This window comes from Phyllobates terribilis, unplaced genomic scaffold (assembly GCF_046119375.1).
Source record: "Phyllobates terribilis strain yellow unplaced genomic scaffold, ASM4611937v1 Scaffold_2__4_contigs__length_985480577, whole genome shotgun sequence".
NCBI lineage: Eukaryota > Metazoa > Chordata > Amphibia > Anura > Dendrobatidae > Phyllobates > Phyllobates terribilis.
Genome location: NW_027362762.1, coordinates 927,462,681 through 927,475,525, shown reverse-complemented (window position 1 = coordinate 927,475,525; position 12,845 = coordinate 927,462,681). Strand labels below are relative to the sequence as shown.

Sequence of the window (12,845 nt, the reverse complement as noted above, 5' to 3'; positions counted from 1 at the left end):
AAGGTGAAACCCTCCAAGTGTCACCTCCTGAAACCAAAGGTGCAGTACCTGGGACACGTGGTGAGCGCTGACGGAGTGGCTCCCGACCCTGATAAGATCACCGCAATTAAGGAATGGCCAAGCCCCTCCAGCGTAAAAGAAGTGCCGCAGTTCCTCGGGTTGGTAGGCTACTACCGAAGGTTTATTCCCGGTTTCACCAAAAAGGCAGCACCTATGCAGGACCTCCTGATAGGCCAGTCCCGGAAGGCCAAGAACCAGAAGCCGCCCTTCAAATGGGAGGAGCTGGAAGAAGAGTCCTTCCGCCAGCTGAAGATGGCCCTCACGGGGGACGAAATCCTGGCGTACCCGGATTATAGCCAGCCCTTTATCCTCTACACCGACGCCAGTAACATCGGGCTAGGAGCCGTACTGTCCCAGATCCAGCAGGGGAAGGAACGAGTAATCGCCTACGCCAGCCGAAAACTGCGACCCACCGAAAGGAACCCCGAGAATTACAGCTCATTTAAGTTAGAGTTCCTGGCCATAGTATGGGCAGTCACCGAGCGCTTTAAGCATTACCTCGCTTCTTCCCGGTTCACCGTGTACACGGATAACAACCCGTTGACACACCTGGACACGGCAAGACTCGGTGCCCTGGAGCAGAGGTGGATGGCCCGTCTGTCCAACTACGAGTTCACAATCAAATACCGGGCAGGACGCTCCAATACCAACGCGGACGCCCTGTCCAGGATGCCCAACCTGCCGGACGGAGGAGAAGATCCGGAGGGACTGGAAGAAGTTGAACTCCCTGCGTTCCACCGTCATGGGACTATCCAGTATTCCCACCGGGTAAGGAGTAAGCAGGCTGCTACGTTAAACCCCTTACCCCACTACAACTGGGCGGAAACGCAAGACAGCGACCCTGCCGTCCGACTGGTGAAGGAGATGCTGACTCGGCCGGAGGCTCGCCTTGAACCAGACGCTCCGGAGGAAGCCAAACAACTATGGGCAGAGAAGAGTCGACTGTTCCTTTACAAAGGGAAGTTGTGCCGCAGAATGGTTAACTCCCGGACGCATGAATTACTCTGGCAAGTAGTGGTGCCACGAAGAGACGCAGCCATGGTGATGGAGGCATACCACGACGGAGCTGGACACTTCGGGTGGAAGAAGCTGGAGTTCCTGCTGCGCGAGCGGTTCCACTGGGTAGGCATGAGGGGAACCATCGAGAAGTGGTGCAGAGACTGTGGCCCGTGCAACCTGAGAAGGAAGGACCGTGCCAGCCAGAAGACTCCCCTGCAGTCCATCGTCACCCGGCAACCGTTGGAACTGGTAGCCTTGGATCATGTAAAACTGACCCCAAGCAGAAGTGGCTACGTCTACGCGTTAACCATCGTGGATCATTACTCCCGGTTTCTGGTTGTCGTCCCCGTCAAGGACTTAACGGCTCAAACAGCAGCTAGAGCCTTCCAGCAGCACTTTTGCCGTCCACACGGGTACCCGGACCAAGTGCTGACGGACCAGGGACCTGCCTTTGAAGCGGAGGTCTTCCAGGAATTCTGCAATCTGTATGGCTGCCGGAAGATAAGGACGACACCCTACCATCCGCAAACTAATGGACTTTGTGAGAAAATGAACCAGGTGGTAATGGATCTTCTAAAAACGTTGCCCCTGGAAGAACGCAGTCTGTGGCCTGAGAAGTTGCCCGATCTGGTGGACCTATACAACCACATCCCGGTAGGTTCCACCAACTGTACCCCGGCTTACCTAATGAGGGCAAGACCTGGTAAGTTACCTGTTGACCTGGAAATGGGAGTCCTGACACCCGAGGACACTTCACCAGAATCAGACTGGGACACAGAGAGGCAGCAGCAGTACCGGAGAGTACAGGAGAGCGTGGAGCGAAGTCTCTGTCAGGCTAGGGAAAGACAAGAGAAAACTTACAACCAGTATGCTCCCGCTGTTCCCCTGGTACCCAGAGAGCAGGTCTTGAAGAGGAAGAGACGGCTCCACAAGTTGGACGACCAGTGGGAAAAGGACCCGTACACCGTACTGCCCTCAAGCCACGAGAACCCGAAGGTTTGTACCATCAGTAAAGACGGAGGGGAAACCACAGCTATTGTATCCCGGGACCACCTGAAGAAGTGTCCCGAACAACTGAGGAACCCTGAAGAGGAACAAGAAGACCATCGACCCGTAGAGGAAAGGGAAGATATGGTTAGTACTGTGCTCGGGGACTTCCCTCGGTCTTGGACTCAAGTCAATGGTGCAGTTGTGGTACCCGTACTCACCTTCCTCCAACCAGCATCCCAAGCACCTACGGAGCAACAGGTAGAGCTGGAAGAACAGCCGGTCCAGGAGGCAGAAGACTCCACACAAGCAGAACAGGAGGATCAACCCTCTGCTTATAGTGAGCCTGCCGTACCCCTAGTGAGACAAAGAGCCGGTAGACAGCTGCCCAGTTTACCCTTGACAGCTCCTACACCCTGTAGTTCAGGGCCAGACAGTCAGCTCCGTAGGTCCACTAGGGCCACTAGAGGCCAGTTACCCGCACGCTGGAGGATTTGAAGTGTATAAATTGTTTTATTTATGTTTATCTGTGTATTGTTGCTTGTGTATAATTTTGTGTTTCCAGTTATTTTTAGGAGTCCTTGGTGGATTTACCGGGAATCCTTGTACATAGTTGGAGCGTAACCCAGGATGGACTAGAGACTGTTAAGGACTCGGGGTAGGACAGACCCCTACCTGGTTACGTCTCCCTGTTTTGGTGAAATGGACACCTTGCTTTCTTCAAAGACTGCACCCGGTTGCGGACACGCCGCAACCATCTTATGTGTTTTTCTTATTGTATTGTTATTGTTATACCTTGTTATGTTTTTCTAAAAAATATGTTTAGTCCCGGAGTACTAAATTTCACTAGGGGGGAATGTGACACCCCAGGGGTCTGGTTGCCACAGTGATAGAGATATTACGTCTGAGAGCAGGTGGGAGGTCCTTTGGTCAGGGATCCTGTGCATGCCACACCTCCTGCCCAGTCTTGGGAGGGGAAGAACTTCCCCTATATAAACCCGGGGCTGAAGCAGGGTGAGCAGTCAAGGAGAGTAGAGACAAGAAACAGTCACAGGAAGAAACAGCAGAAGCTCAGTGGGAGCAATACTACTACAAGTCAGGGGCTGGCAGCTGCAGAGCTCGCCCTGACTGAGAAGATTTCTTACCGGACCCGGAGTCCGAGGCTGTGGGGACTAACTCCTACCCAGCAGCAGAATCCGTCAGGCAGGGGATTTCAGGTCCTCTGGCCAAGAAGCCCGAAGGCACGGTCACACGCGTGGGACCAGCACCGCCATCGTGGAGCGGAAGCCATTAGAAGGCCCCGAGTCACCGGCCATACGGGTGAGCACCACACGGTACACTCAGGGACGTGGGCTACTTATACCCGCTTCTAGCAAGGTAGCCAGAAGAGTACAGTCAGTTTGGGAGGCCTACAACTCCACCTGGCCAGGGGAGATCCCATCTGCTCAAGGACTGACCAGGCCCCAATCGCTAGCCAGTACTCCGGGAGGGTCTATCATTGTCACCAGTAAAGACCCTGAACTACACAGTACCGTCTCCGAGTGGTTCCTGCTACCCCCATCATCCACATCTGCTGCCCTGAGGCCATACCCCTCCCGTTGGGGGGTATACCATCTACGCTGCACCATCCATCCACCGGCCTCAGCGGACTGTTCTGCAGCGGCAGCTCCATAGCTGCATTCAACGGGTGGCGTAGTCGTACAACATCTACCACCGATACATCGCCGCTCAGTTTGACTCCCTGGGCACGGACCGGGTCGCCGCCACGAGACTACAACCCTCAAGAGATCCGGCTCCGGGTAAGCTCCCGCGTGCGCAACGCAGCGCGACACAGGCCCAGGGGCGCGTCAACAGCATGTAACCTATGGTCAGGTATAACAGCACGTAACCTATGGTCAGGTATAACAGCATGTAACCTATGGTCAGGTATAACAGCACGTAACCTATGGTCAGGTATAACAGCACGTAACCTATGGTCAGGTATAACAGCATGTAACCTATGGTCAGGTATAACAGCACGTAACCTATGGTCAGGTATAACAGCACGTAACCTATGGTCAGGTATAACAGCACGTAACCTATGGTCAGGTATAACAGCACGTAACCTATGGTCAGGTATAACAGCATGTAACCTATGGTCAGGTATAACAGCATGTAACCTATGGTCAGGTATAACAGCATGTAACCTATGGTCAGGTATAACAGCATGTAACCTATGGTCAGGTATAACGCCACGTAACCTATGGTCAGGTATAACAGCACGTAACCTATGGTCAGGTATAACAGCACGTAACCTATGGTCAGGTATAACAGCATGTAACCTATGGTCAGGTATAACAGCACGTAACCTATGGTCAGGTATAACAGCACGTAACCTATGGTCAGGTATAACAGCATGTAACCTATGGTCAGGTATAACAGCACGTAACCTATGGTCAGGTATAACAGCACGTAACCTATGGTCAGGTATAACAGCATGTAACCTATGGTCAGGTATAACAGCATGTAACCTATGGTCAGGTATAACAGCACGTAACCTATGGTCAGGTATAACAGCATGTAACCTATGGTCAGGTATAACAGCATGTAACCTATGGTCAGGTATAACAGCATGTAACCTATGGTCAGGTATAACAGCACGTAACCTATGGTCAGGTATAACAGCACGTAACCTATGGTCAGGTATAACAGCATGTAACCTATGGTCAGGTGCTTATCCTTTAAGCACTTATTTTATTTTAAGAAAATACTTATTTAACCATACTTTGTAAAAAAGAAAAAAAATGTATTCTATGTTAGTATTTTTTCTTTTTTAAAGCGAACATTTTTTAAAATTTAGGACATCTCTCCCAGTAGATCTGTCTCTTTTCTCACTAATTTACAGTGAAAAGAGAGACGAGGAGTTGTGGGAGAGCACAGTGCAGCACCTACGATTTAACAGGGTGTAGCCCAGCCTTTGTTATCTTGGTGGTTGATGCCTATGCAGAGCGCAGCAGCCGATGATAAACTGACTTCAGCTGCTGTGTTTTTCAGAGGAAATGGAGGCAGCCACTGAAGTGACAAAGCAGCTCGCCAGTCGGCAGACAGGTACTCCAAGAAGATGCGGCAGTGAGGGTGGAGGGAGCAAAGTTTTCCACCCCAATAGATTTTAGTTCCTTCCAGGGCGACCGCCCCTGTGCCACCTCCCATGCAACGCTATTGACAGGACAAAATAAGTATTTCTGTCAGTGATGTCCATGAACAAAGCAGAAAACTGTCTGAGAGAAAACCTTTATTTGTCACCCATTGCAACCAATCACAACGTAGTTTTTATTTTTTAAGAGCGCTGTCAGAAATGAAAGCTGCACTGTGATTGGTTACTATGAGCTACAAATACGGGTATTCTTGCAGACAGTTTCAAAAATCAGACCCACTGAAACCCAAAATAAAAATCCCCTAGATAACCGCACAGGTCCCACCGCTCCGCTGAGAGGACACCCCTGCAGGCCTCTTGTACAGGACAACTGGGGAAGACATTGCTTGGTCTGATGATTCTGGATTTCTTCAACACCGGGATAAAAATAGATGTAAATACTTTTATGCCCAAAAATGACAAAACTATTCTCAGAGTGATACCTTTATTGGCTAACCACAAAAAATATATATTTGCTGCTTTCAGAGCACAGAGGCTCCTTCTTCAGGCAGGTTTACAAATTAATTCATTTGTAATCTCGCCTGAAGAAGGAGCCTCTGTGCTCTGAAAGCAGCAAATATATATTTTTTGTGGTTAGCCAATAAAGGTATCACTCTGAGAATAGTTTTGTCATTTTTGGGCATAAAAGTATTTACATAGATTTTTCTGGCTAACATGGTACCACAATATAATTTTATATTGTACATCATTCTACACCGGGAAAATGATAAATCCAAAAGTTTCTATAACCCGTCTCAGTTCTGGCTGCTGGTGGCCGGAGGGTTCAACTGAATGACATTAAAGGGTTTCCCAACCCTCTCTCTGTTTAGACACTGCTGCGACAACCATATAATGCCCAGGACATATGAACGATCCATCAATCTATCTGTGTCATATCTATCTCATCTATCTCATTGCGACCACTATGGGGTACGTAAATGGTGGGGGGATCCGGTGTCCATCCTCCATCATTACAATTTCAAATGCATTTGCATCCTTAGGGCGCAGATACTGTTAATTAGGATGGTGGATCAGGGAGCCGAAGGCTGAGGGGCCATCATACTGTGTGTGTGTGTGTGTGTGTGGGGGGGGGGGGGTGAAGGGGCCTCATACTGTGTGTGTGTGTGTGTGGGGGGGGGGTGAAGGGGCCTCATACTGTGTGGGGAGCTGAAGAGGCCATCATACTGTGTGGGGGGCTGAAGGGGCCTCATACTGTGTAGGGAGCTGAAGGGGCCATCATACTGTGTAGGGGGCTGAAGGGGCCATCATACTGTGTAGGGGGCTGAAGAGGCCATCATACTGTGTATGGGGCTGAAGGGGCCATCATACTGTGTATGGGGCTGAAGGGGCCATCATACTGTGTAGGGGGCTGAAGGGGCCAACATACTGTGTAGGGGGCTGAAGGGGCCATCATACTGTGTATGGGGCTGAAGGGGCCATCATACTGTGTATGGGGCTGAAGGGGCCATCATACTGTGTAGGGGGCTGAAGGGGCCATCATACTGTGTAGGGGGCTGAAGGGGCTATCATACTGTGTAGGGGGCTGAAGGGGCCTTCAAACTGTGTAGGGGGCTGAAGGGGCCATCATACTGTGTAGGGGGCTGAAGGGGCCATCATACTGTATGGGGGGCTGAAGGGGCCATCATACTGTGTAGGGGACAATTTGGGTATCATACTTAGTGGGGATATCATACTAACAGGCCATCATATTGTATGTGGGGGAACTTTCGGAACATCCTACTGTGGTGGAGGGGCACTTTAAGGGCTTTGGGCTGTGAGGGTATTATACAGTGCTGGGAGCATCATACTTTGCTGAAGGTACTGTATAATCATCATACTGTACGTGTGTGGAGAATAATTGGGGTAAAATTGTGGTGAGGAATTCACTATGGGGCTATCATACTCTATGTGTGCGGGTGGGAGTATTTTTGGGAGCATCTTACCATATAACAGCCATGAAAGAGGTATCATGGGTAAGAACACTAAGGGACAATAGGGGCATAATTACTGTGCATGTGCCGCAAAACATGTCCCCCTTCTCTCATTTATTAATGTTCGGAGGTATGACCCCGAATACTATCTATCTATCTATCTATCTATCTATCTATCTATCTATCTATCTATCTATCTATCTATCTATCTATCTATCTATCTGTCTATCCTCTAGTTTGGGGTCTGTAGGGCACAGACTGGAAGCTTTGTCTCTAGCAGCTCAGGATTTCCAGTGTCAGTGCACTTGGAGTACCTCGTGTGTATATATATATATATATCCTCACCGGCTCTGGTCATCTGTCCTCAGCTCAGGTTACCCTGTGGATGTGCTGATGCTGCTCTGCTCCAGACTGCTGAACATTTTTGCATTATAGGAGTTTTATTCTCGGCTTTTCCTGGATTTCTCTTGTTTTTCCCCTTGATCTATCTTTGGTTCCTCTGCCACGCAGCAACACCAGTAGCAGGAAATGAATCTCAGAAGTTTCTGGCTAACTATACAGAGTTAGTTAAAGGAGCAATAACTCTTACTGCATATAACGCAGGATGTATTGTGTTATGTCGCCTACTAAAAAGAAGAGAAAACATATAGAAATGACTCACACGAGATCCTGAGAAGGTTACGCCATTGTCAGCGACAGTGATATTACTCTATGAACTGTTTCTTAAAGGGGCTACAGGTAAATAACCTGGTCTAACTATACACATCTTATGTACAGTACAGACCAAAAGTTTGGACACACTTTCTCATTTAAAGATTTTTCTGTATTTTCTTGACTATGAAAATTGTACGTTCACACTGAAGGCATCAAAACTATGAATTAACACATGTGGAATTATATACTGAACAAAAAAGTGTGAAACCACTGAAAATATGTCTTATATTCTAGGTTCTTCAAAGTAGCCACCTTTTGCTTTGATGACTGCTTTGCACACTCTTGGCATTCTCTTGATGAGCTTCAAGAGGTAGTCACCGGAAATGGTCTTCCAACAATCTTGAAGGAGTTCCCAGAGATGCTTAGCACTTGTTGGCCCTTTTGCCTTCACTCTGCGGTCCAGCTCACCCCAAACCATCTCGATTGGGTTCAGGTCTGGTGACTGTGGAGGCCAGGTCATCTGGCGTAGCACCCCATCACTCTCCTTCTTGGTCAAATAGCCCTTACACAGCCTGGAGGTGTGTTTGGGGTCATTGTCCTGTTGAAAAATAAATGATGGTCCAACTAAACACAAACCGGATGGAATAGCATGCCGCTACAAGATGCTGTGGTAGCCATGCTGGTTCAGTATGCCTTCAATTTTGAATAAATCCCCAACAGTGTCACCAGCAAAGCACCCCTACACCATCACACCTCCTACTCCATGCTTCACGGTGGTAACCAAGCATGTAGACTCCATCCGTTCACCATTTCTGCGTCGCACAAAGAAACGGTGCTTGGAACCAAAGATCTCAAATTTGGACTCATCAGACCAAAGCACAGATTTCCACTGGTCTAATGTCCATTCCTTGTGTTCTTTAGCCCAAACAAGTCTCTTCTGCTTGTTGCCTGTCCTTAGCAGTGGTTTCCTAGCAGCTATTTTACCATGAAGGCCTGCTGCACAAAGTCTCCTCTTAACAGTTGTTGTAGAGATGTGTCTGCGGCTAGAACTCTGTGTGGCATTGACCTGGTCTCTAATCTGAGCTGCTGTTAACCTGCGATTTCTGAGGCTGGTGACCCGGATAAACTTATCCTCAGAAGCAGAGGTGACTCTTGGTCTTCCTTTCCTGGGGCGGTCCTCATGTGAGCCAGTTTCTTTGTACCGCTTGATGGTTTTTGCAACTGCACTTGGGGACACTTTCAAAGTTTGCCCAATTTTTCGGACTGACTGACCTTCATTTCTTAAAGTAATGATGGCCACTCGTTTTTCTTTACTTAGCTGCTTTTTTCTTGTCATAATACTAATTCTAACAGTCTATTCAGTAGGACTATCAGCTGTGTATCCACCAGACTTCTGCACAACACAACTGATGGTCCCAATCCCATTTATAAGGCAAGAAATCCCACTTATTAAACTTGACAGGGCACACCTGTGAAGTGAAAACCATTTCCGGTGACTACCTTTTGAAGCTCATCAAGAGAATGCCAAGAGTGTGCAAAGCAGTCATCAAAGCAAAAGGTGGCTACTTTGAAGAACCTAGAATATAAGACATATTTTCAGTTGTTTCACACTTTTTTGTTAAGTATATAATTCCACATGTGTTAATTCATAGTTTTGATGCCTTCAGTGTGAATGTACAATTTTCATAGGCATGAAAATACAGAAAAATCTTTAAATGAGAAGGTGTGTCCAAACTTTTGGTCTGTACTGTAGATATGCACTGCCTTCATAAAGGAATATAGATATACTGATGTAGCAAAATTTACCTTAAAGGGGTTGTCCACTATTTGGACAAACCCTTCTCAATCCTTGTGTTTTATTCTCCCCAGTAAAATAGCAAAGCCTATACTCACCGCAGGTGCCGCTGCCGACGCCGTTCCAGTGGTGTTGAAACTTGCTCTCCCAGGGCTCACATAACATTGTTATGTCATGCATTCCCTGCGGCCAATCAGCGCTGGCTTCACTCTCCTTTAGACAAATCAGACATCCAGAGGAAGTGACAGCTACTGCTCTCTCACCTCCTCCAGATGTCAATTACGTCCAAAGGAGAGTGAAGCCAGCGCTAATTCGCCACAGGGATCTTTTTTATGGCACGCAAGCCCCGGGAGAGCAGAAAGCAAGAACGACTCCAGCACCGGAAGAGGCTCAAAGTGCTGTTTTTAGGGACACTCTGATATTGATGCTTAGGGGGGACCCTAATGGTGCTGTTTATGCGGGCACTATGATGGCAGTGTACATGAGTGTACTGTGATGATGCTGTATATGAAGGCACTCTAATGGTACTATTTATGGGGCACTTGAATGGCACTCTTTGTTGTGGCATTCTGATAATACCATTATGGGGCCACAATCAACAGCATTATTCAGTGGCGTAACTAAAGTCCGATAGGCCCCGATGGAAAATTTAGACCAAGGCCTCACACTGCATGTTGCTCAGATGTATAAAGACATATGTTTTGCCCCCCTATTATGTAGTAATGTCCCCTATCTTGGGCCCCTTCCAGGTATATGTCCCCCATCATGGGCTCCTTCCACATGTATATGTCCTCCATCCTGGGCCCCTTTGAGGTATATTTGCCACCATCCTAGGTTCCTTCCTGGAAGATATGTACCCCATCCTGGCATATATGCCCCCCTTCCTGGTATATATGTCCCATTCTGCCCCTGTTCTGAAACACATAAAAAAATCAAAACAGTCTACTCATCTTCACCCGTTCCCACGTTGCGTGGCGTCCTCATCTGTAGCAGTCACAGAGGCCGGCAGCTGACATCTGTGTTCCTGCTATGGGCGACGTATGACGTCACTGCCATGCGCTGCCTGCCTGCGGTGTGTATTGCAGAGCAGGGACCTGGCAGGTCTGTGTGCTGCAATAAATTGCAGCTGAATGTGCATCGTCGAACGCACATCTAGCTGAAATAGCTGCTAGCATTGGTGAGCCCCCCTCCCGCACAGGCCTGGTCACGGTCACACCCTCTGCAACCACGATCGGTACGCCCCTGGCATTATTTATGGAGGCACTTTATGTTATTTATGAAGCACTTATGGTTTTGTTTTTTGGGCACTCTGATGGTGATGTTTATGGAGGCACTCTGATAGTGCTGTTTATGGAGGCAATCTGATGGCAGTGTACATGGGTGCACTCTGATGGTGCTGTTTATAGAGGCACTATGATGGCAGTGTACATGGGTGCACTGTGATGGTGCTGTTTATGGTGGCACTCTGACGGTGCTGTTTATGGAGGCACTCTGATGGTGCTGTTTATGGAGGCACTCTGATGGTGCTGTTTATGGAGGCACTCTGATGGTGCTGTTTATGGAGGTACTATGATGGCAGTGTACATGGGTGAACTCTGATGGTGCTGTTTATAGAGGCACTCTGATGGCAGTGTACATGGGACACTCTCATGCGCTGTTTATAAGCGCATTCAGCTGATGCTATTTATGGGGCACTCTGATGTGCTGTTTATAGAGGCACTATGATGGCAGTGTACATGGGTGCACTGTAATGGTGCTGTTTATGGTGGCACTCTGATGGTGCTGTTTATGGAGGCACTCTGATGGTGCTGTTTATGGAGGCACTCTGATGGTGCTGTTTATGGAGGCACTCTGATGGTGCTGTTTATGGAGGCACTATGATGGCAGTGTACATGGGTGCACTGTGATGGTGCTGTTTATGGTGGCACTCTGATGGCAGTGTATATGGGACACTCTCATGCGCTGTTTATAAGCGCATTCAACTGATGCTATTTATGGGGCACTCTGATGTGCTGTTTATAGAAGCACTCAGATAATGCAGTTTAGGGGACACTCTCATGTGGTGTTTATAAGAGCACTCGAATGATGCTATTTATGGGGCACTCTGATGCCACTGCTTATGTGAACACTCTCGTGCTGTTTATATGAGCACTCATATTTTGCTGTTTATGAGGCAACCTGTTGGCACTGCTCGTGGGAACACTCTCATCTGCTGTTTATAGGAGCACTCAGATGATGCAGGTTATGGCGCACTCTGATGGCACTCTTCATGGGGATCACTCTGATGTGCAGTTTATGGAGTAACACTAATAACACTCTAAATAGAGGCACTCTAATAGCATGGTCCACAGAAACGTAAAAAAATCTGCCGCGCACGCAGTATGCCATACCTCGTCTCTACCTAAATGCATTTTTGGTGTGTTTTTTTGTGCATTTTTTCTGTGCAGAATTGCTCCAGAAACGCATTGCATACCTTATCCTATGACTTCCTAAGACATTTTGCAAGTTCTGTGCACATGATCAGGAATTTTCCTGACAGGATTTCATTTTTGCTTATACAATGAATTGGAAAAAACGCATGGCAAATCCGCAGGCAAAAATGCACAAAAAATGCATCAAAAAAGCATGAGTTTTTGCTGCCAAGAGGTGCAGAAACACTTCAGAAATTTCTGCAAGCAATTCCTGAACGTTTGCACATTTCCAAAAACAATTTAGAAAAGTAAGCTCACATGCTTTAAATTGTAGCTTATCACTAACCTTATAATAATTTATAGGAAAATCACATTATAAATACATTTCCTAATATATCACTATAATATCTTCATTATAATACAAAATTATATATTTACTATATTATAATATCTACTATTCTATAATATATGATAACATATTATCAACTCTACTATAATATGTCATAATAACATATTTACTCTAGCATACTGTTATATCTACTCTACTATATTACATAATATCTACTGTTCTATATAATATCTTCCATACTATAATATATCATTTAATATATACTGTTCTATAATATAATATACTCTATTCTATGACATATAAAAATATATCTGCTATTAGAGTTGAGTAAAAAGATTTGCATTACCCCGCTGGTCCAGCAGCCTTCTCCTACCGACCAGTGTGACATCATCATCATCAACGATGATGTAACGCCAGGCCTACTGATCTAAATGAGTAGTGTGTAATACTTAATTTCTCCAGTGGTGGCGCTGTAGAGAAATTGAAT

General features: G+C 47.1%; 1 protein-coding gene across 3 annotated transcripts in view; it reads right to left on the bottom strand.

The window, feature by feature from the left end:
• The window catches only part of EPCIP (exosomal polycystin 1 interacting protein), a 51,032-nt gene that overhangs the window by 20,459 nt on the left and 17,728 nt on the right, over window positions 1–12,845 (bottom strand). The window contains exon 1 of one of the 3 annotated variants that reach the window (XM_073670822.1): window positions 7,495–7,680. The exons of the other annotated variants lie outside the window; for them this stretch is intronic. The gene's annotated coding sequence lies outside the window, so the exon portion shown is untranslated. Of the gene's footprint in view, window positions 1–7,494; window positions 7,681–12,845 lie in introns of those variants that run through there. 3 annotated transcript variants of the gene reach the window in all.